The 22,894-nt window shown below is 48.4% G+C and overlaps 1 protein-coding gene across 9 annotated transcripts in view; it reads left to right on the top strand.

Moving 5' to 3' along the window:
• The window catches only part of HDAC4 (histone deacetylase 4), a 352,120-nt gene that overhangs the window by 68,700 nt on the left and 260,526 nt on the right, over nucleotides 1–22,894 (top strand). The gene's annotated exons all lie outside the window — the stretch shown is intronic.

Genomic DNA, 22,894 nt, shown 5'->3' with positions numbered 1-22,894 from the left:
GATTTGTAAATTATACCTGCAACTCATGTAGGACTATTTAGATTTTTAAGATTTTCTTGTGTCAGTTTTTTTGTGTTTAGTTTTTCTTGGAATTTTTTACATTCCATCTGCATTTTCAGATGTATTAAAATAAAGTTGTTTAAATACCTTCTCATTATCTTTGTAATGACTGTAGGATTTGTAGCGTCATCCCCTTTTAAATTCCTGATATTGTTTATTCTCTCATTTTTCCTTCATTGGACTTGCTAGGAGCTGATTTATTATATTAATAAAGAACCACGTTTGGTTTTCTTGATTTTTTTTTAAATTGAATTAAATACATTTCTGCTGTTATTGCTATTATTTATTTTTGTTTTTGGGATTTAATTTGCTGGGGTTGTTGTTTTTACTGATTAAGGTAAATATTTAGATCATTGATTTTTTTTTCAGACTTTCTTCTGTAATACACTTGCTTAAAACTGTAAATTTCCACCTATGTATGGCTTTCGCTAGATTATGTGAGCTTTTTAATGTCATTTTAATTATAATTTGGTTTAGAATATAATCCCGTTTCTCTTTTTGACTCGTGTTAATTAGCAATATATTTCTTAATTACAATGCTTTATGGATTTGCTAGTATTTTGCTTTCATTTTGTTATTGATTTCTAGTTTAATTTTACTGTGGTCACTCATGTAATTTCAGTTTTTAGAAATTCTTTGAATTTTGCTTTATTGATTATATGGTCAATTTTGTCAACATTTTATGTATACTTGAAGATAAGAAGTCAGCCGTGGAAATTTGCTGGTTCTACGTGTCCATTTAATCAAATTAATCATTGTGCTCAGATCTCCTGTTATCTTTACTAATTTTATTGTCTGCTTTTCTCTCAGATAGTGGGAATGGAATATTAAAATCCCCTGATGTAATCTTGGATTGGCATTGTTTCTCTTTTTAGCTCTGTCAGGTTTAGCTTTTATTTATTTTGAAGCTATTTTAAGCCTAGGCAGATTTAGAATTTTATGCATTCTTGTTGGAATAACTGCCTTTTTGCTACTGTGAAATGTCCACCCTTCCCTCTTGTATCCCTTCTTACGCTCAAGTCTGACGGAGGATTCTGTGAGGACTGGTCGGGTCCGCGTTGCCCTTGCTCCTGGCACAGGGCTCTCCTCACCCCCATGCTCAGTCTGACGTTCGTTTCCCAAGGTCCGAACCGTCCGGTGCTGCTCCGCTCCTCAGCCTCGAGAGGAAACATGGGCCGAGTGTGCCCTCTTTCCACCTCCCTTCTCTCCCAGGCCTGGGCTCCTCGTGCATCCCCATGTTTTAGATTGCATCCTGTCCTCCGTGTTCCTGGCTGGAGGGTTAGTATGGGAGAACCTGGCCTCCTGCAGCCCAGAGAGGAAGCTGAGGTTTACTTGTCAGTCCCCGCATGGTGGGTCCAGTGCAGCCGTGGCGATGGGTCATTGCAGTTCGCTCACCTGGCCCCTGTGGGTGCTTCCTGAAGGTTTCTCCCATAGAACTCACTATCTGGGCAGCTTAGTTCATGAGTCCCAGGTTGCTTTCCAGGCTTGCATTCATCTTTATGTTGCAGTAAAATAACTGCTGGGCATATTTTAAAGTGGACTGAAATATATCTGCAGCCTTGAGCAGCTCTTATAGCACTTTTATTCAGATATTTTATGAGGTGATTTATGTCGCACCTTATAAATGCTCTAAAATCTCCCTGACCAGAAATGCAGTGGGCAGGACCACCCCACCCCTTCCTGCTTGTCTTCCCTCCCCCACCCAGCCTCCTTCTCATGGCTTTTACCGTTTTCCTCTCGAATATGAAGGAAGAATTAATTCTGGATTTAGCTTGAGGAATCAAGTGCAGGACGTTGCGTTTTGTACCATCAATGTCACGATGGTGCTGGCTGCGCTTTGCTTCAATGACCCGTCAGCCCCGAGTGCCTCCTAGGCAGGCTGAGAGCTTCACTTAGCCGCTCTGGGTCTCACTATGTCGTCTGGGCTGTATTCAGGGATATCTGCCTTCCTCCCTACCCTGCATTTCGGGCAGCCAAGGCCAGACAGGTTGGGAATGCGCACGCACAGGGCAGCAGGTCAGTATGTCAGGAGCGTGGCATGTGGGGCTGTGATGGCAGCACAGCCTGTCTTCTTCAGTGGCCTTTTCGGGATGGAGAAGGCTGAGGGCGAGATCTCTTTTGCTACATTAAACCAAAGTGGTTGGGTTACAAATACCACGTTTAGTGTACAACATTTAAAAGTATATTTTATTCAGTAAAATTGCTCACTTAAAACGTTTAAAGGTAAATATACTTGTATTGACACATTGAATTACAGATAGCCTAGTAAGGAAGCCAGCGATTTTTCTTCCTGTAGAAGGCCAGGCTTCGTGACCAGGGTATCAGCATTATGGAGAAGCAGTTATTTTGTTTGTCAGAATCAGCATCCTCCTCCGAGATGAGAAAACAGTGTGAAGGTTGGCTGGCCTGTGCCACTTCTGCCACGTGGCTGCCTTCAGCCACTGTGCCGGGTCACCGACAGCCTGTTCAGTGTTGGTAGAGGAGAGCTTCTTGGAGCGGAAACCCAGACCAGTGTTCGGTGGGGCCGGAGTTCGGGTGTCCTGGGTGAGCCACACTCCTTCCTGTTGCCCTCTTGCAGTCCTGATTGCCAGGTTGCCGGCTGCAGTCCCCAGGGGCGCTCGCTTAGGCCTTTGGAACCAGGCAGGGTTAGCAGCTGCCACTCCCTTGTGGGGTCTCCTGCGAGGCATCTCTTCCTTTGGCACAGGGTCCTCCTAGGGCCTGGTTGGACCTCCCCTTTCTGGTGCTCCTGTGGAAAGCTGGCAGTGGGGCCACTTGGCACCACTCCCAGTGTCCCTCTGGCTCTCCCGTGGCTCTCCAGGCAGCTGCACCCGGCCTGCGTGCTGCCTTCAGCCATTAGCTCTGTGGCCGCTGATCCAGGCCCCTCTGTGTGACCGTGGCAGCCTCCCACTAGGCTTCTGCTCCCTTCTCTGAGAAATGGGGCTCCTAAGAGACTTCACCTTATAGGGTTGTCGTGAGAATCAAGTGAGGCAGGCATGGAGCCCAGTGCCTGCTCCTGCCCAGAGATGTCAGCTGCTGTCCTCCTCTTGGGATCCAGAACCCTCTGTAGCCCAGGCCAGGCCCTGAGTGTCTGGCAAAGTTTAGTTTAGTCAACCTTGTCAGACTCATGCCCTTTTTGATAAATATAAATAACCTGTGTCCTTCAGTGTTTGAAATTTCAGAATAACTTGGACATCAGATCACAAAACAAATGGAGCACGGGTGTCCGTGTGATGCCAGCTTCCCTCCCCCAGCCGACAGCACCTGGCAGTCTGGCAGCACCCCCGCTTGATGCTGCTGCCCAGGGCACAGGCGGAGCAGGAATGGGGGAGTGAGGAGGAGCGGTGCCCCGGTGGGAGGAGGGGTGCACAGGAAGCTGGAGAGGAGCTGCTGGCCCTCCCTGGCCCCTGCCCTCCCAACCCAAGCTGCTGCTACAGAGGCTGCGCCTGTCTCACTGAGATGACGGGGCAGAATCAAACTTGCATATTTTCCTTTTTTTTCTCTTTTGGTGATGAGTGATTGTAAACCATAAAACTCAACTCCTGAGAAAGGAATTTTACTAGCAGATAACAGAGGGTTCCTGTCATTCCAATAGGAGGACCCGCCTTTGGGGTCTGCACAGCTGGTGGGGTCCCCATGGACCCCTTCTGAGTCCTTCTGGGAGTGGACTGGCCCAGGATTGGCTGGTGGGGAGGTAGCTGCACTGGGGGGGATGTAGGGGGTTGGCATTGCAGGACCTTCCATGCCGCCTGCCTCCATCTGGGGCCAGGAGTTGGCCCTGGGCTCTGCCTGTGGGTCCTGGGTGTGCTGCCGCTGCCTGGTGGCCTGGGCCTGGAGGAAGGAGCTCAGCTTACACTCCCAGCCTTTCAGGCAGGTTCGCAGCAGCCAAGTGGTTTCTTAAAAAGAATTCCTCCTCCCTTGATTAATTTCTGGCATGCGGCTTCGGGGAGCTCTTGCGTCAGTAAATCGTCATAAACCCCCAGTTGTCTGGATCAGACATAAACACCAAGCCCAGCTCCACCGCTCCTGACTCTCAGCCAGGGCTGGCCTGCCCTCTGAGCTCCGGGCTCGGCTGCTGGAGATAAAGAGGGCCAGCGGGCGCCCGAGAGGTCAGGCATGTGGCTGCGCCTGACAAAGTCCTTTTCTCAGAGGTGCCGAGCCTGGCAGATCGGATGTGTGCTGTGCTTGCTGGGGGAGGATGCTGGGCACAGATGTGATTTATTTCCTGAAATGTTTGGTGTTTCTTTTTCCTCCCCCACCAGCTCCCCACTCTCATGGATAGGATGTTTTCCTCGTCGGGAGTGTTTGCCTCCTTCCAGTGGGCATTCTGTAGGGGTTAAGAAAGATCCCTGTGTGTGAGGCTTGCACAGTGTTACATTCAGGCCTGGGAAACTCAGGGGCTGGACAGCAAGTACCTCACTGTCCAGATCTCAAGGACAGAATGCCATACAGAATGCTTCCTGTTGCCTGCAGCAAACCTCATCGTAAGGCCTTTTCAGCAGCGTGTGAGATCCTCAGGAGGTCCCTGGACTGCATTCGTCCTGCCCTAGTTTTTGTAGAACATTTTTCATCTGAGATATCCTTGAAGAGGCCAGAAGCCTGGGAGCTGGGCTCCCCACAGTCCTGGGTGACTGGGGAGCACACTTGGGCCAGCGCCAGGGCTCCTCCAGGGTGACTGGAAGAAAGAACTTGGGCCTCCAGTTTTTTCAAGGCTGATACAGGCGTTTGCCAGGTATTGATTGAGCCCCTGCTATAGGTGGATGGTGCAAACGTGTGGCTCTCAGGGTGTCATCCAGCTTACATTGCTCAAGGTGGGGACCAGCCGCTGGCAGATGTGGAGGGATGTGCAGTGAAGGGTCTTGTGGATGCGGCCTGGCATGGGCCTGTGCAGACATTCAGAAGAAATGGCAGCCACCCCAGGCGCCTGGATGGTGTGCATGTGGGGACAGCATGGGAAGGAAGCCTGTCCAGAGACTGTCCGGGGCCTCTGCTGGATGGTAGCTTGCAGGGAGCAGTACGGCCAGGAACCGGGCAGGGCTCGGCCACGCCCATGAACTTGGCCAGAGCGTCTCTAGGCTTGCTCTGGGTTTCCGAGGGCCTGCAGGGCACAGGCATGCTTTGGGGAGGGTGTCAGGCCCTGGTTCTGAGTCCCATCCTGTGAGCCAGGCAGTCTCTCTCGGAAAGCCCTGTGGGCAGAAGGGCAGTCCCAGGCCAAGTCTGGGCTGGCTGGCTGGGGGCTAGCATCTGATTTCGAGATTTCAATTTTGACTTGTTTTCTGCCTATGCACACAAACTGTGGTATGAACCAAATTTAAGGGAGTTTCATGAATGAAAAAATGTCCAGGCTGTCTACGACACTAACTGTGTGTGTAAAATTGAGGAAAGACTTCCCCTATTGTAGCTGAGGGGCAGAACAACTGAGTTTCACTCCCTGGACACCTGGGCTCTGCAGAGCAGGTTCTGAGGGCAGGGGACCGGGCCCCAGTTTCTGAGCTGCATGGGGGTGCCCCCTCTCCCCTGGGGAAGGGGAGGAATGTTCATCGGGCCCGGGCTTGCCTCATTCATGCCATTGGCTCAGCCGAACCCTGGGCCACTCTGTGGGAAAGGCACACCCTCCCTCACAGGTGGGTACAGCCAGGCTCCCAGGGCGAAGCCGGGTGCCCCAGGAAACCCAGCTGCAGTAGAGCCGGGCGAGGCCGCTGCCTTCTGACCCCAGGCTCTTGCGGCTTCCTTAGGGCTCTGCTACTCAGATTCTGAAACATTTGTTCAGTGAAGGCAGTTGGTGAATCATCCTAGTCAGGGTTTTTTTTCCAGAAACAGGTGCACCGCCAGTGAGTGATGTGGTCTCGCTCAGGCTGTGCCTCTCGTGCCCGCACGCATGTCCTGGGAAGGTCACACCCCCGGGCCCGTTTTGCACTTCTCTTTAGCAGTATGACGGGTGACTTCTGTGTGCTCGGGGGCAGCGTGTGAACTGCCCCACGGGCGCCTGCCAGCATTCAGAGAGGCCTCAGGTGCAGTGGATGTGGGGGTCTCGGACCAGAGAAGAAGCCAGCTGCTGGCTCACTGGGATGCCCATGGCCCCAGAACTCTCTAGCAAATCATGGAGAGTTTAAAACATACTGCCATCTGTTGTTTTCTTTCAACTCCTTGCTTTGCCATTTATTACGCCTTGAAGATTATTTCATATCAGTTAATAAAGGAATCCCTGATTCCTTTAATAAATAATGTATTTCTTTTTAATTCTTGAAATAACACTTGGGTGTTGTTTCCGTCTATCTACCGACATGTATATTAATTTCTTTGTTCATCATGCTTTTTTATAGTGGTAAAATATACATAACATAAAATTTACAGTTGTAAGCATTTTTAAGCACACAGTTCAGTGGCAGTAAATATTTTCCCATTGTTGGGCAACCATCACCACCATCCATTCCCAGAACTTTTTCATCTTCCCAAACAGAAACTCCATACCTAGTAAACAATCCCCTATTTCCCTCCCACTAGCTGTGGCACCCACCATTCTGCTTTCTCTGCGAATCTGGCTCCTCTAGGGCCCTGCTGCGAATGGAATTGTATCGTATTTGTCCTTTCTGTCCTTTTGTGTGTGGCTTCTTTCACTTGGCATCATGTGTCAGGATTCACTCGTGTTGTGGCATGGTCAGAATTGGGTTCCTGAAACTTTTAAGGATGAGTAATCTGTTGTGTGCATATACCACATTTTGTTTCTTCATCTCTTGATGGACCTTTGGACCGTCTTAACTTTTTGGCCATTGTGACTAACGCTGCTGCAAACACATGTGTACACGTGTCTCTGAGTCCCTGCTTTGACATCTTTTGGGTATATACCTTGGAGCAGAAGTGTTGAATCCTGTGATAATTTTGTGTTTAATTTATTGTTACTATTTTTTTCCTTAAGATGGAGTCCACCCTGTCGCCCAGGCTGGAGTACAGTGGTGCAATCTCAGCTCACTGCAACCTCCGCCCCTGGGGTTCAAGTGATTCTTGTGCTTTAGCCTCCTGAGTACCTGGGACTACAGGTGCCCACCACCACGCCCAGTTGATTTTTGTATTTTTAGTAGAGATGGGGTTTTGCCATGTTGACCAGGCTGGTCTTGAACTCCTGACCACAGGTGATCCACCCGCCTCAGCCTGTCAAAGTGCTGGGATTACAGGCGTCAGCCACTGTGCCCAGCCCTGTGTTTAAGTTTTTAGAAACCACCAAAGTGTTTTCCACAAAGCTGCACCATTTTATGTTCCCGCCCACCATGTACGAGGGTTCCAATTTCTTCACATCCTCACCAATATTTTTTTATTTTCTGATTTTGAAATAATAGTCATCCTAGTGAGTGTGAATGGTATCTTATTGTGGTTTTGATATGCATTTGCCTAATAATTAGTGATGTTGAACATCTTTTCATGTACTTACTGGCCGTGGGCATATTTTCTTTGGATAAATGTCTGTTCACGTCTTTTGCCCATATTTGAATTGGGTTGTTTGTTTTTGTTGTGTTGTGGGGGTACTTCATATGTTATGGATATATAATTTGCAAATATCTCCTTCTATTCTGTAGGTTGTGATTTCATTCCCTTGACGGTGTCCTGTGGTGCACAGAAGTTTTTCATTTTGATGAAGCGCAGTTAATCTGTTTTTTATTGCTTGGCCTTTGATATCATATCTAAGAAGCCACTGCCAAATCCAAGGTCATGAAGATTTCCCCCCGTGTTTTCTTCTATGAGTTTTATGGTTTTAGTTCTTATATTTAGATCATTGGTCTATTCTGCCTTAAGTTTTGCATATGGTATGAGGTAGGGATTCAACTTCATACCTTTGCCTGTAGCAATATGATGGTTCAGCACCATTTGTTGAAGAGCATGTTGCTTGCCTTTAGCTGCTATGAGAGAGCATGTGTCTTAGAGGAAAGATCTTGCTCATTTCTAAAGTTGTGCTTTGGAAGTGTCTGAGCTGCAGTTGTTCTTCCTTCCCAGGTCAGTGTAGATTCTGCTCTTCCTAAGCCAGGGCGATGCAGCCATATTCACAGTCTCTTGTTCACTGGCTCCCGTCCCTGCTGCTGCGTCCCTACAGCAGCACCTCGCCCACGCCCCATTCTGTTATGGCCTCCTCTCCAAAGGATGGCGAGCCTAAGAACAACTGACCAGGGTTTCCACAGGAGACAGAGAACAGGCTGTCTGCAGCATGGGTTCCCAGTTGTGCTGACTATGAGCTGTGGTGCCTCGTGAGTGGGGCTCTCCCGACCACCCTGTCACCACTTGCATCAGAGTCCTGCGTGGTATCTGCCTGGGGGTCCTGAGTATGCTGGCTGCTGCACTGAAGCAGATGGGTTGCTGAGCAGGAAGCCACAGCGTGACACACGGGCACTTTGGCCTTGCTTGGCCCCTGGAGAGCAAACACATAATGACAATAGGTTTTACAGGGATTAGGATTTATTTATTTTATCTGAAGGAGTTTAAAAATTGCTCTTGTTCTCTTGCTTTTAATTTTCACTCTCACCAGACCTTCTGTCCTGGATACTGTGTGGTGAGGACCTCTTTCTCCATGTTAAGTTCACGTTGCTGAGTTGTGGCAGGATTGGTTTTCTCGTAGGATGGCTCAGGGCTGTGTTTCTTTCAGCTAATTGTGGCTACATTTTTGCCTCTGCATGTCCAATTTGGGTTTCAAATTCAGGATTATCTAAGTACTTTATGTTTGAAAATATTTTCCAGAGACCCCAAATTTCTTATTTATGTGCAGTGACTACTTTTTAATATTTTCAGCTGCCTTCTAGTTTCACACCTTCAATTGTGCTAATCCTTTGCATTTTAAAAGTTACACCAGCCTGTGTCAGTGTCTCATCAGTGCGTACCATAGTGCATGTGTCCCCATTCAGATGCACTTTCCGTGCCCTGGATTCTAGGGGGAGTGATAGAGGATATATTTCATTCTGAAATTCGTACTGTTTCTTTTTTAAGTTAAATATTTCAACAACAGTGGATGTTCTTGTCTTTTTTTAGAAAACATAAAAATGAATGTTTTTGTGGCACTTCTGCCTGGTCGAGTGGCGGTGTTTTTTCCCTGTGCAGGCCCCCAGGTGTGTGTGAGCGGCTGCCCTGGGGCCCCGTGACAGGGGATGCTTTCTGAACTCTCACTGGCATCTTCCTCCACAAATCCAGGTTGGCCAGAGACATGAATTCAGCATTACCTCTCCCATGTCCATGCATGAAGAAGCACTTTCCAGGCACACACACCTAAGTCGTTGGCCGCGGGTTCTTGGAGGGCGTGGCCTGAGCTCCCAGATGCCTCCTCTCTCGCCTAGCACTGCGCTGTGTCTTCCACACACAGGCTTGCCAGGGATCTACCTGACTTACTGCTTTGATTTTGTTGGATGAAAGCAGTTTATTAAATAAATGGGAAAATACTCCCCTTCCCCAGTTTCAAAAGTTAAGATGTAGTCTTATCTTTACTTAACATCCAGCAATGCTGAAAGATGAAAGAAAGGAAAATGCCCTCTTTGCCCCGCCAGACCACAGTTAGCCACAATTCAGAGAAGGTCGTCGGTGACTTTTTGTAGATTCTCGAGCAGGAGCTCTCTTTTTTTTCTCTCTTTCCCTCTTTGTCTCCCTATGTCCATATCCATACCTATTACATACACGATAGAACAGCAATGGGATTTTTTTGTAGCTCCATAATATTTCAGTACTTAAAAATCCTCTATTAATGGGACTTAAATTTTCTTTGTATAGTAAGTAACACCTCAGTGAGCGTTGTTGCACACGCGTCTTTATGTTTGGGGCTGATTGTTCTTATCATTATTGTTTTGTTAGGATAAAGTCCCAGAAACAGAATTGTGGGGACAAGGGGCATGCATGAGTCACCCTCATCATCAAGAGCGAGCCGTTTGTGGCACGTGCACCCCACCCACTATGGCGAGATGCCTCCACACACCCTGCAGCCGTGCTGGGTTTTGTCTCAGTGACTGCAGTTCTTTCTGGGCTTCCTGAGAAGGAAGGGCCACAAGAGTCTGCCCAGGTGCTGGGGCAGGCATTGGTGACATCACTTATCGAAGCCAGGAGTGGGGCCGTGGGTGTGGGGCTGAGTAACAGACCCAGGTTACCCACAGTTGGGCAGGATGAAGAGTCTGAAGAGTGCTTTCCTTAGGCTGGTTCCAGTCCACACACCAGCACTCAGCCAGTCAAGATGCGTCTTGTGAGCATCTCCTACATGCAAGGCTGCTGTAAGCACTGGGGTCTACCGGTGAGCCACACAGGAAAAGCCCCCACCCATTGCCACACCCGGTGCCAGGGGGAAAGTCAAACAGTAGATGGGTAAATAAACAACTACATAATGGTAAATATGGCTGGCAGTGATGGAGTCTGCTCTGCAGAGGCACTTTCCGAAGTGTTTTTACATATTTACAGCTGTAATCCTTATAACAGCCTAGGGATGGGTCCTGCTAACCTTACATCATCCGTATTTTACAGATGAGAAAACAGAGGCATTGAGAAAGGAAGTCACTGGCCCAAGGAGCTGTGCCAAGCAATTGACTCTTAACCAGCGAGCTCTGGAGTGTAAGGCTTTACTCCCCTAAACTGGTCATTGCAAGGCAGGAGAATAGGATCTGGAGACAGGGATCCTTCACTTCAGCATCTGGTTGAAGGCTGAGCCTTCACTTCAGCCGCTGATTGGTTGTAGGCCAAGTCTTCATTTGCATAGGGTATAACTTCACTTTGGCCTCTGATTGGTCACAAGCCAAGTCTTCATTTACATAGGGTGTAACCAATAGGAAACCTCTAAAGGGTTCTCAAACCCCAGAAGATTTTGCAACTGGGGCTCCTGAGCTACTTGCTTTAGTGCCTGCTGCTGCTCTGTGGAGTGTATTTTCGCTTAAACGAATGTGCGTTTTCATTGCTTCATTCTTTCATTGCTTTGTGTATTTTGTCCAATTCTTTAACATGTCAAGAACCTGGAGGACTCGCAGTGAAGACCCTCCCCCGTAACAACCACATGTGCTGTCAGGGATAGATGCTGCCCTGAGAATGATGAAGCCAGCGTCTAGGGGAAGTCCTGGTGTGGGCGGAAGCTGTGATGTTCTGTGCTCTATGGCAAGGCTTTGGAGGGCTTTGACTGGGCCAGAGCAAGTAACTATAAAATGTCAGAACTTAGAAGAAAAGCGTCGTGTACTCTGACAAGAAGAAGCATGTCACTAAAAGGAAGTTGTCACTAAGGGGAAGAACTTCTGAGAACTCCGCAAAGGACCCGGTTAGGTAATTCTTGAAAGCAGCTGCTCATTCAGGGATAATGTAATATTTTTCCAACATTTATACACGTTCACCTTATTTAAGAATTGCCTCAAAACACAGAAAAATGCAAGCTAATCTTATGAAGCTCAGAGTATCTTGATTTTAGAATCTGTAAGAGACAATAATAAAGCAAACGTTCTAAGCATATTTTGTTTGTAAACGTAGGTTTAAAACCCTAAATAGAATATTGGGGAAAAGAAAATAACAGTACATTATATAGTTATTCATTATCAAAGGTTTTATTACAGGACAGTTTGTTATACAAGGAAAGCGGTATAAATCATGTAAATATGAGAGAATGTTTTGAAAAATAAAGATAAAATATTTCAGTTTTCATAACTGATTTTAAAATACCCAAGTTGGAGAGAATATGTAGTTCTTACAAGTTGGGGATCATTTGAAAGCAAAAATGAATCTTTTTCATGGCTGGAAAACTCTAGAGGCCTTGTCTTAAGAGCTGTGTTCTGAGGTTGACTTGACGGTAGCACATGTGTTCAGTATGGCTTGAGATATCAGCAGTTTCATTAAGATGGGAAGAACTAAAATAAATTCACATAAAAAGACTCAAAAAGATTCAGAAAATTTTATAGATTATCAGAAACCCACTAGAATCAGCGTATTTTGTATTTGCCAATAATTAATAGCTAGAAAAGTTCAACAGCAAAATAATTTTGATTAAAATACATATTTTTACATAACAAAAGAGTCCTATGAATTTCCTTATTTCTGTGTTTGGCAAATTTAGATTTACCTATGTCATTTGTCACAGGCTGGTGGAGTTCAGTGTTACATTCTCTGTAATTCCTTCTAAATTTTTTTTTTTTTCGTTTGATTTATCACTTTTTTTTTGAGACGAAGTCTCGCTCTTGTTCCCCAGGCTGGAGTGCAATGGTGCTATCTCGGCTCACTGCAACCTCTGCCTCCCAGGTTCAAGCAATTCTCCTGCCTCAGCCTCCTGAGTAGCTGGGATTACAGGCACCTCCCACCACGCCCGGCTACTTTTTGTATTTTAAGTAGAGACGGGGTTTCACCATGTTCGCCAGGCTGGTCTCGAACTTCTGACCTCGGGTGATCTGCCTGACTTGGCCTCCCAAAGTGCTGGGATTACAGGTGATTTATCACTTTCTCAGCTCCCTTAGTCATTTTCTTTTTATCCTCTGCACACGTGTTTATTTTAAATTTTAATTATAAATCTCTGATTAAAGAATTAAACAATACATAGACCTTATCTGCATCATTTAAAGAAAAACAATAGCAGTGACCGTGTGCACTGTGAGACAGAGACCATTGCAAGGACATTTATATGTTTGCTTTTCATTGTGTTGTTTCCAAAAAAAGTTTTATCATACATGCACATGTTCCTAAACAACATGATTTTAGTTTTATGTTTCTGAACTTTATGTAAATGGAATTATACTATATGTTTTCTATTTCGTGGGTTCTTTTTCAGGCAGGACTGGTTTCGAGAACCATGTTTCTGCATGTAGCTCTAGGTAACTGGTGTTCATTAGCGTCTTGCATTCAATTTTGTGAATTTTCACAACTTTGACTCGTGTTCAGATGTGGCTGCTCTCAAACATGATGTCGTGGACATTGTTTTGTGTGTTTTCTGGCACACGCAGACTTGGGCCTTTGCCAGGTCCCTGCCCGGGGATGGGAGTGCCGGGTCACGGCTAAGCCACTTTTAACTCTGTGTGGCCTCCAGCACGGCCACGCCGTCTTACACATAGTGCCAGTGTCCTCAGACTGACCAGGGCGCCTTGCTACTCGGTCCCGGGAGGTGACCCTCGCCTGACCGCCAGCCTGCTGTGCCAGCCATCAGTGTCTTCTGACACGGGGCGCCCATTTTTCTGTTAGCTGTTGGTTTTGTTTTCTTAATCATTTGCAGAATTGATGTATCTGGGTGTGTGTGGCTTCCTTCCAGCAGCTAATGGGAGGCTGTGGCTGGCCGTGTGCTGCCTTCATTATCACAGCTTCCTATGGCCACTGCTCCTTAAACTTTCCTGTATGTGGATATTACTTGTTTGCTGTTTCTTGTTGAATATCAGATATCCTGTTTTGTTTTTTTTTTTGCTTTTACTTTTCTTCTGGAAGTAACATCCTTTAGAAATTCCTGCAGAAGTTCCGTGGTTTGGTCGTATGAAAGTTGCCTCCTTTCCCCTTCATTGTTGAATGATCCCTCACAGAAGACAGTGCTGGGGAGACGGCTGCTCTTCCCCAGGGCTCTGAGGATGTGATTGGTTCACTCAGTTCCACTGTGGCTGTTCACTTCCTTGGTAGGAATCTGTTGTGTCTCTCTGGGTGTCTTGTGGTCCTAGTGTTCTACATTTTTAGTAAGAGTTTTCACTTACCCCTGTTGATATTTTTTTGGACCTCCTCAATCTGAAGATTAGTGTCTCCCCGTAATAATGGGAAATTTTATTCCTTAACTTTTTTCTTTTTAACTTTTAATTTTGCTGTAATTTCAAACTTACAGAAAATCAGCAAAAAATAGTCCAAAGAATTACTGTTTATTTGTATGCATCCTTTGTTTTTTTTCAGAATCATTTGAAGGTTAGTGGTAGATGTGATGCCTTCCCCCAACTAATCCAGGCCATGTTGCCTCAGATAAGCGTGGTCGCTCTTCAACTACGTACAGGGAATAGAGTTGGAAAATAACAGCGATCCGGCGTTGTTCTCTCATCTGTAGGCCTTATTTATGTTTTGCTGATGGTCTATTGATGTCTTGTTATCAACAGGAGATGACAGGCCCTGCAGAGCATTCAATTCTCATGTCCTCCCTAATCTCCTTTGCTCCGGGACAGTCTCCTCATCATCTTTATGTTTCATGACATTCACATTTTAGAAGCACAGGGGCGGCTGTTTTGTAAAATGCTTCTCAGCTTGGGATTTCGGCAGTTTCCTTGTGATTGGATTCCAGCGATGCCACTGGACTTGGAGGCCGGCCACCGCAGTGGTACTCAGTGATACTGATATTTCGTTGCTGCTGATGCTGCCTGGAGCCTCTCAGTGAAGGTGGTGCTGGCGGGTGTTTCCGCTGTGGAGTTACATTGTTTCCTGCCTAATTAGCAGGTATCTGCTAGGGAGATAATCTGGGACTGTGCAGACAGCCTGCTACTCCCCGAGCACTGACCCGCAAGTCTCAGCCTCTTCCATGGTTCTTGCCTGAGTCTGTTATTGTCCTGGTGGCGGCTACTGGTCATCTGGTGCCACCATTCTTATGTTCAGGACGGGAAGCCCTCATTAACCTCAAGAGGTTCTTGGAAACTGTGACTTTTAAGTGAAATAATACAGAAGAAAACCAAGGTTTTTTTTTTTCTCACCAGTGTTACAATCAAATGACTGTTGAAGGACTGGCATTGTTTGAGGACCCTCTGTTGTTGGCTTCAAGTTGCAGTTTCCGAGAACCTATAGACGACGTGAAATGTGGACTCACGTAGTTAACTTTCTACTGTAAAGAGCATTCCTTTCCTCCTGATTTATGTTTTTCCTTATTGTTTACTTATATTAGTTTGATCTTGTAGATTCCTAACTTATTAACTGGGTTATAACCTTTTATTATCAATATCTGTTCTGCTGCCCAAATTGTTCTAGTTTGGCCAATGAGAGCCCCTTCATGCTGGCGTTTCTGGCAGGTCCCCCCGTTTTGGGGCCCTTCTTTACCCTCTTGGATACACAGACTGTCCTAATCTCTTCTGTACTTTCCCTGCCCTGGCCTGGAATCAGCTGTTTCTCAAGGCGGCCTGGTTCCTTTCTCGGGGAATGCTATTTAGAAACCGGCTCTCGGCAGCCGGAGCTGTGAATAGATGTGTGTAGATCCGCCCCTGCACCCCCACACACCGGCCCCACCCGCACACATGGCACTTCAGTTCCAGCCCAGCCTCACAAAGGCCGTCAGCCGCCCTTCTCCTTTCACATTTGTTACTCCCTCCTCTGACAACGAGACACGGAGCTCTCAGAATCCATAATGTACTTCCTTATTTGTTCAGTCTCAATCCCAGAACATTCAGAGATTAAACTATGCCTCTGTGAAAAAGAAACCCCCAGTTAGAGTCCAGCAGTCACTGAAGGCATATGGTCCAGATACCGGGTCTAAAAGCCACTTTGGCAAGTTCTTATGCACACCCCACCCTGCCCAAGCGTGGTTATGTTACTCATTTGAAATGGGGTTTGGTTATTTGTTTCTGTTTGTATTTCATTTTAGAATTTTCCCCCCTCTCGGTACTTTTTGATTGTATTAATTTTCACTTTTTGATTATGTGAAACCCAATTGCAGTTTCAAAAGCCAGAACTGTATAGGAGACAGACCCAGAGAAGCGGGTCCCCTACCCCTGCTGTTCCCCTGTCCTTTCCACCCTGTCCCCACGAGCTACCCTTTCTTTCCTGGGTGGCCTTGTGCGCTTTAATTTGCCCCCTTTCTTACACAGAAAGAATGTCCTATAGGGAACTCCTCTTCCCTAGCAGCATGTCCTGGAAGCCACACCATGTCTGTCCACAGGCTCCTGCTCATTCTTGAGGACAGCCACGTACACTCGGGAATTCGTCCAGCCACTCTCTTACATAGGGACAATTGGTGTACTGTACAGGGCAGTGGTATGATCACGGCTCACTACAGCCTCCGCCTCGTGGGTTCAAGCAATTCTCCCGCCTCAGCCTCCCAAGTAGCTGGGACTACAGGCCCGTGCCACCATGCCTAGGTAATTTTTTATCTTTAATTTTTTGTAGAAATGGGGTCTTGCTGTGTAGCTCAGGCTGGTCTCAAACTCCTGGGCTCAAGTAGTCTTCCCACCTTGGCCCCCCAAAGTGCTGGGATTTACAGGTGTGAGTCACTGGGCCTGCCATCTGAGTTGTATCTTCACAGTTGGCTTATGGAGTGATTTCTATCAAAAGATAAGCAGATATATCATTTTGTTAGCTTTTTTCTCAAAATTTCCTGTAGGAAACTTACATCAATTTGCATTTCCGCCAGTGGTGTCTGAGCGAGCCTGTTCCCACAGGGCTTTGGAGTGGAGCGTATTACTTATTTGCTCTTTTGGTACATGAAGGATATTTCAGTTTGTAGGGGCCTTTTTTCTGTCTTTGCCTTTGGCTTTTCTGTTAGGCTTTTGGTCTCTGTTCTCACAGTTTGTGAGAGTTCTACTGATGTAAGGGATTTTGGCCTTTATCTTTCATGTGTATTGCAAGTAACTGCTCGCAGTTTGTCCACTGTATTTTGACGTTCTTTCTCATGCTGCTTTTGCCCGTAAAAGGTTTTTCCTCCATGTATCAACCTTACTGTTTTTTTAAATTGCATCTGGATTTTCAGTCCTGGTTAGAAAGCCTTCCTTGAATTCCGGAAGATGTTTTCTTCGAGTGCTTGTACGGTTTTGTTTTTCACATTTGCATCCCCGATTCGTTTGGAGTTTACCCTTGTGCATGGCGTTAGGTTTGGATTTACTGTTAGCTTTTCCCAGACGGTGGCCCAGTTGTCCCAGCACCATTTATTAAAACATCCCTGTTTGTCCCAGTGGTTGAGATGGCACCTTTATCCTGCCTTGGAGTTTCGTCTGTCCTTCGTCTGTGTCTGGACTTTCTCACCGTCACCTGGTCTGCCGGGTTGACGGTGCCTGTTGTGCTCTCTGAAGTGTAGGGGCTTTGAGGCATGTTTTAGCGTGTGGTTGGGCATGCTGGGTTTCATTTTGAATGTTTCTCTAGCGCTCGTGCATCGGCATTGCCTGTCGCTGTCCCATCATCTTTCTTCTTTCTGTCTGGGATTCTGATTAGGTGCGTAAACCAAAAGTATCTGAGACAGGTCTCACTCAATTTTAAAAGTTTGTTTAGCCAAGCTTAAGGACGTGCCTGTGACACAGCCTCAGGAGGTCCTGACACCATGTGCCCAAGGTGGTCGGGGAACAGCTTGGTTTTATACATTTTAGGGAGACAGGAGACATGAGACACCAATCAGTATGAGGAAGATGAACATTGGTCCAGCCCAGAAAGGCGGGACAACTCGAAGTGTGAGGCTTTCAGATTATAGGTAGATTTTAAAATGTTCTGATTGACAGTTTGTTGAAAGAGTTACTATCAACACAAAGGAATGTCTGGATTATGATAAGGGGTTGTGGAGACCAAGGATTTACCATGCAGACGAAGCCTCTGGGCAGCAGGCGTCAGAGAGAATAGAATGAAATGTTTCTCATCAGACTTAAAAGAGTCTGTTCTATCAGCAATTCCAAAAAGGAAGAGGGTATCATGAGGCATATCTGGCTCCCCCTCCCCGTCACAACCAGAACTAATTTTTCAGGTTAACGTTGGAATGCCCTTGGCTGAGAGGAGGGGTCCATTCAGATGGTCGGGAGCTTAGAATTTTATTTTTGGTTTACAGATGTGTGTTACCATGTCTTCCTCTGTCCTTCCAGTCCCCTAACCTCTCCTGCTTTTTATCTCTTTACCTTTATGTGCTGCATCCTGGGTCATTTCTTCAGTGCTATTTTACTGTTCGCTAATTCTCTCTTCAGCTCTATCTATTAATACTTGATTAGTTAACTCACTCATTTAGTTTTAAATTTTAATGATGACAGTTTTGTTTCTTCAAGTTCCATTTGGATCATTCAGATCCATGTGACACTTCTGATAGTTATTAATAATAACAGCTGAGACATCTGTCTCCTTTCTTCCTTACCCTTGTTCCAGGGAGAGTGTAGGCTCTTCTAATGCCTCTTTGGCAGATGGGAAGCTAAGGCACAGGGAGGTTGAGGAAGCCACTAGGGTTGTACAGTCACTAAGTGACAGGACCTGGCGGCCACTAGCTCCAGCCTCACCCTGGATGACCTCTCTTGTTTCTTCAAGTGTCCTTCACATGTGTTTTGGGTTAGTACCTGATTTTCCTACAATTGAGGTCTTTCCGGGACTTACTCCCGCTACCCATGGTCCTTGATTGTGACTTGATGTCCATCCTTCTTGTGGATGTTATTTTGAGGTTCATAGCGTGTTTCTCTAGAGAAGGTTTCTGCCGGGTGCTGGGAGGTGCTGCCTGGGACACGCCTATGTTTGCAGGTGCCAGGGATGCTTGTCAGGCCTCATGGGTTGTCTGAATTCTCCCCAAACCATTGCGAGGGGTCTGTGATTATGAGTTTTGAGGGGCGTCCTCTCTTGATTTGACCCCTTCTAGCCAACATGAAGCCCAGGCCCGGACATGTCCCTTGCAGGCCTGTCTTCTGGCTTCCCCTGCCAAGGGAGCTACAGCCGCTCCCCACGCACGCTCACAGGGACAGTGCAGTGGGTAAGTGGCAGTGCAGGTGGCTGTCCCCAGGACAGGCCCTGGGCTCCAGGCTGCCTTTCGTGTTTGATTCGCCCTGCCTTGAATTCCTGTCTTTGGAGTATATTCCTCACTCTTCAGCCAGCTCAGCCCTGAGTATAATTAGACGTCTCTAAAAGTGCGTGTGCCATATTGCCAGGCGTGAAGGCTTTTCTGAATCTTCCTGTCACCAGTGCTGTACATTGGCTTCCTTTTGAGGCCGTTATTTTCATAAGAAACTTTCTGTGTCCGTAACTTCCAGCAAAGAATCTGGGATATCTGGGGGTCTGGAAGTGCTAAGGGCCTGACCAGCTGTGTTTGCGAAGTGGCATGGAAAACTGGGACGATTCCTGTCATCCTAACCTCTCGTGAGGTTAGGAAGAGTCCAGCCTTCGATACCAGTGCTCAGTGGGACGGCCAGCCCCCGACTGGAGGAGCAGGCTTGTGGGCAGCGTGGGGATACTTGGTTCTAATCCAGATCTTCACACTCTTTGGGGAGGAGGCCGTTTCCAGCAAGTGAGCATCCCTTGGGTTTCTCCTCAAAGCCCCTTCTAAAATTAGTCCCTGGCTGCTGCAGGGACATTTACATCAGCGCATTTTGTCAAGTACTTTTGTTGCTTTCCATTAAGAGCATATTTAAAAATATGAAATGAATTCAGGCAGAAGCCAGTCTGTGCCGCTGAGAACATCTGTGTGCTGGTGAGAGGCAGAGACTGGGCAGTGGATAGCAGGCCGCAGCTTCCTCCTCTGCCACCTCGGAACGCCCCCAGGGAGGCACGGGACAGAGCCCAGGCCTGAGTGAAGCTCCCTGGCTGGGGGCACACCCTGCGCCAGGCTGGCCACCTTGACTCCTTGCTCTGCAGGCTGCACCCCACACCTCATCTGCCTCCTGTCGGCAGCCAGTGAGAGGAGCGTGGGGCCTGACAGCATTGCCTGCCTCCTGGCTGGCCGCCCCCACAGTGCCGAGCTGGGGCGGTCTTCAGAGGCTCCGGGTCTCCCTCTGCAGATGAAGACATTGGGGGAACGTGGCCTGCCCACAGTCAGCAGGCTCCCCTCTCCGTGTACCAGGCTAGTCTGCCGGTGCCATGGCAGCTGGGCCACCACCACATTCTGCCCTCAGTGCTGTGGCGCCGTCGAAGGGCATGCCTTGGAGGATCCACAGGAAGACCAACTTCATATCCATGGGACATGCTGTCAGCAATGCCACGGACCTTGTTCTGGATGCAGTTTTCCGTTTTTATGAAGGCAAGCGTGGATGTTTTCATTTCGTTGGACGCATAGAGGAAAGGAGAGGACTTCTCTGTAGCCCAGCAGCCCATTCTTAGTGTTTGCTTTAGAATGGAGGACAGTGAGGGACATTTTCCTTGTGAATTTCACCAGCTGGCTTTGGCCTTCTTTCCAACAATTGAGGAATAAAGGGCCTAATGTGGAACTATGTGGGTGCGTGTCCTGCGTGTGGGCTCCTGGGCCACCGTGGATGGTGGCGCTGGCAGCACCACTGCCATGCAGTTGGGGGTGGGCAGCAGGCCTCTTGGCAGCAGCTAGTGTCCTTCTCATCTTCCCTGTCAGGCGCTAGGAGCCCTGGCACCAAGGCTGTGGTGATGGTACCGGGGTCTCTCAGTTGGGAGGGGCTGCATTTCCTCTGCCGCACGGGTGGCTGGCTGGCCTGGTGTCATGCCCTGCCCAGGGGTGCCCCCGCCCACCCCTCCTTCCGGGTTGTGGTGTGGTAGGTGGCACCTTGGTGTCCAGTGCTTTGTGATGGTGGCAGTGATGTCAGCGCCGAGGTTCCTCAAGTCTAAACTGAGATGATCTGGTGTGATTTTTCTTGGCTTTCAATTTTTTGGGTAAGGCTTTTAGTGGGCATTCTTCTCTGTCTCCTTTTCCTCATGTTAGTCTAGGGCCCCAGGGAACCGCAGAGCCTCCGCTCTGGGAGGAGCCTTTAGAGAAACCCTTTCTGAGCTCTTCCTTTCACAGGCGAGCGCTCAGAGCCACCGCGTGGGCTGCCCAAGGCCTCTTAGGTCAAGGACCCTCCTGGCTCCGGTCCACGCTTCTCCCTGCCATGTCCCCGTGAGGAGGCACCGCCCCGTCACTATTCCATGGTCATTGTAACACCTGCCGTTGAAAAGCATGGGAGCTTCGTGTCAGAATGTAGTTTAACATGTATTGTAACGTTTGCTTAGAACAGAAACTTGAAGTTCTCTAAGAAACGGAGTCCCCCCGTGTGTGATTTTGGAGGGGCTGAGCTGTCGTTTCCTGTCATGGATCACAGTGCCCCCCTCCCCCTCACCTATGAAATAATGACAGCGGCCTCCGTTTCTACAAAGTCCTCAGTCGCGGGTGCTGTTTTATATCGTAAATCTGTCATCTTCAACTGGATGGTGTAACGCTCGGATTCTACATTTCCCGGATGCTCGGAAAGAAGTGCCAGGAGTTATGTGTTCTGCGGATCAGGACAGCTGACGCCGGCTGAGGACACTTCATCCACTGTTTGCACGGCGCTTGACAAATGCTACCCAGTCTAACGGTCCGGGTCGGGTGTCTCTGGGCTTGGTGCCTGCTTGTGCCACATATCTCAATGCCAGGCAAGACCAGCGTGCCGGTGACACAGCAGGGGACATGCGGGGTTCAGGCTGCTGAGAGCTCGGAAGGGGCCAGGCCGTCCCCCTGGCCCTAAGGCTGCAAGGCTGTGCCCTGGGGCTGCAGAGCGGGCACCTCACTCTGCGGGGTTGTAAAGTGGAGCTGATGCTGCTTGACCCCATGAAAGCTCACAGGCCTTTAAGGTGCCTGGTAACGCTGGAGTGAAACCACAGGTAGCCAAGAAGACCTGCCTGTCAGACTTGTGACCGCGCAGATCTCAGCAGAGTGTTTAAAAGGTGCTCTTTGCACATGGTTTTGGAGTTGTGGTGCTGCTCTGGCTTAACATTAGGGCTCAAGCAGGTTAACGTCAGGGTTCTTTTTCTTAAACGGCCAGTGGCCGTGGTGGTGTTGGTCGTGGCTAACCTGGCACAGGGCAGCAGAGATCCAGGTGTCAGGCCAGTGAAAAGGTTGAAGCCTCTCACCAACACGTCTGTTTTGGAGGGAAGTGTTGGACATTGTGTGAGGCCCCTCTGCACTCAGCGACCCTGCCCTGTGCTCCCGGGCCCAGTTTTGGGTCTGCTTGGTTGGCATCAGGGTCCTGGCCCTGTCTGTGTTTTGGGGCCTCTGTTTGCTTATCATACTTGCATCATTGCCTTTACTCCCCGGGGGGAGAAGGAGGGAGGTCCTGAAGCCATTCAGCCCTGCCAACCTGGGGCCGCCCTTGTGCCTGTGCTGTGCTCTTTCTGCTGGGCAGTCCTGCCCTATGCAGTCTCACGGAGGTAGGGCTCATGGGAGGGGCCTTCCCTCGGCCCCAGCCATCCTCCTGGAACATCACTGTCTCAGACACACTGTGACCATTTTCTGTTGAACCTACTCTGTGAAACATTCTCTGTCCTTGGTTCAGGGGAGAGCGAAATCCAGAATCTGCTGAACACCAATGCTGTCACTCAGAGTTGGTGTGTCTGCTGTCTGCAGAGCCCTGGACCAGGCTTGAGGGACACCTGGGGCTTCCACCCACATCCAGGGCAAACCTGACCCCCAAGTCACTGAGATGTCGGTTTTTCTACTAATCACATTGGCTTTGGCCATTCTGTGTGCTAATAAGAAGTATTGTGTTCTCACCTGCACTTGGGCAGAACGGTTCACCCCAAGGCTGAATGACTGCTGTGGACAATTCCCCCAGCAGGGCATCCTGGGGTTTAATGGTTTGATTCTGAGCACCTTCACGCGCAGAGCCCCTTAGTGGGTTCCCTAACTGGACGGCTGACCCTGCTGTGGAATCTGACTTTTTCTGGACTGAAGAGGATGGGCTGCTCTGGAGAAACTCCTTGGGCCTTGTGCCTGATGCTGGTTCGGGCTGCCCTGGCCACTCTCCCTCCATGCCCCATGGGACCAAGTGGCAGCATAGGAGGGGGCAGCTTCCAGAACACACTTCTGCTAGAGGCTCCTGGCCTCCGTGCTGGCATGGCCACATCCATGGCCTGAGTGTGCGATTGGAATGGTTTTATCAACACCAGTCCTCACAGCTTCCCCAGATGAGCAAAGGAGAAGGGGATGGTGTGTGGGGGGATTGCCCTCCCTTGAGGCCCCCCAGCTCCCAGGATGCTTGCTGGCGGAGCTCTGCCCGCGGTGGGGGCCATATGACTTGACCTCCGTCTTCTCCCTGGGCCCCACACTGGCCCTTGCCGG

Source organism: Macaca fascicularis, chromosome 12 (genome assembly GCF_037993035.2).
Source record: "Macaca fascicularis isolate 582-1 chromosome 12, T2T-MFA8v1.1".
NCBI classification, from domain to species: Eukaryota; Metazoa; Chordata; class Mammalia; order Primates; family Cercopithecidae; genus Macaca; species Macaca fascicularis.
This window is presented reverse-complemented; position numbering and strand designations above follow the sequence as displayed.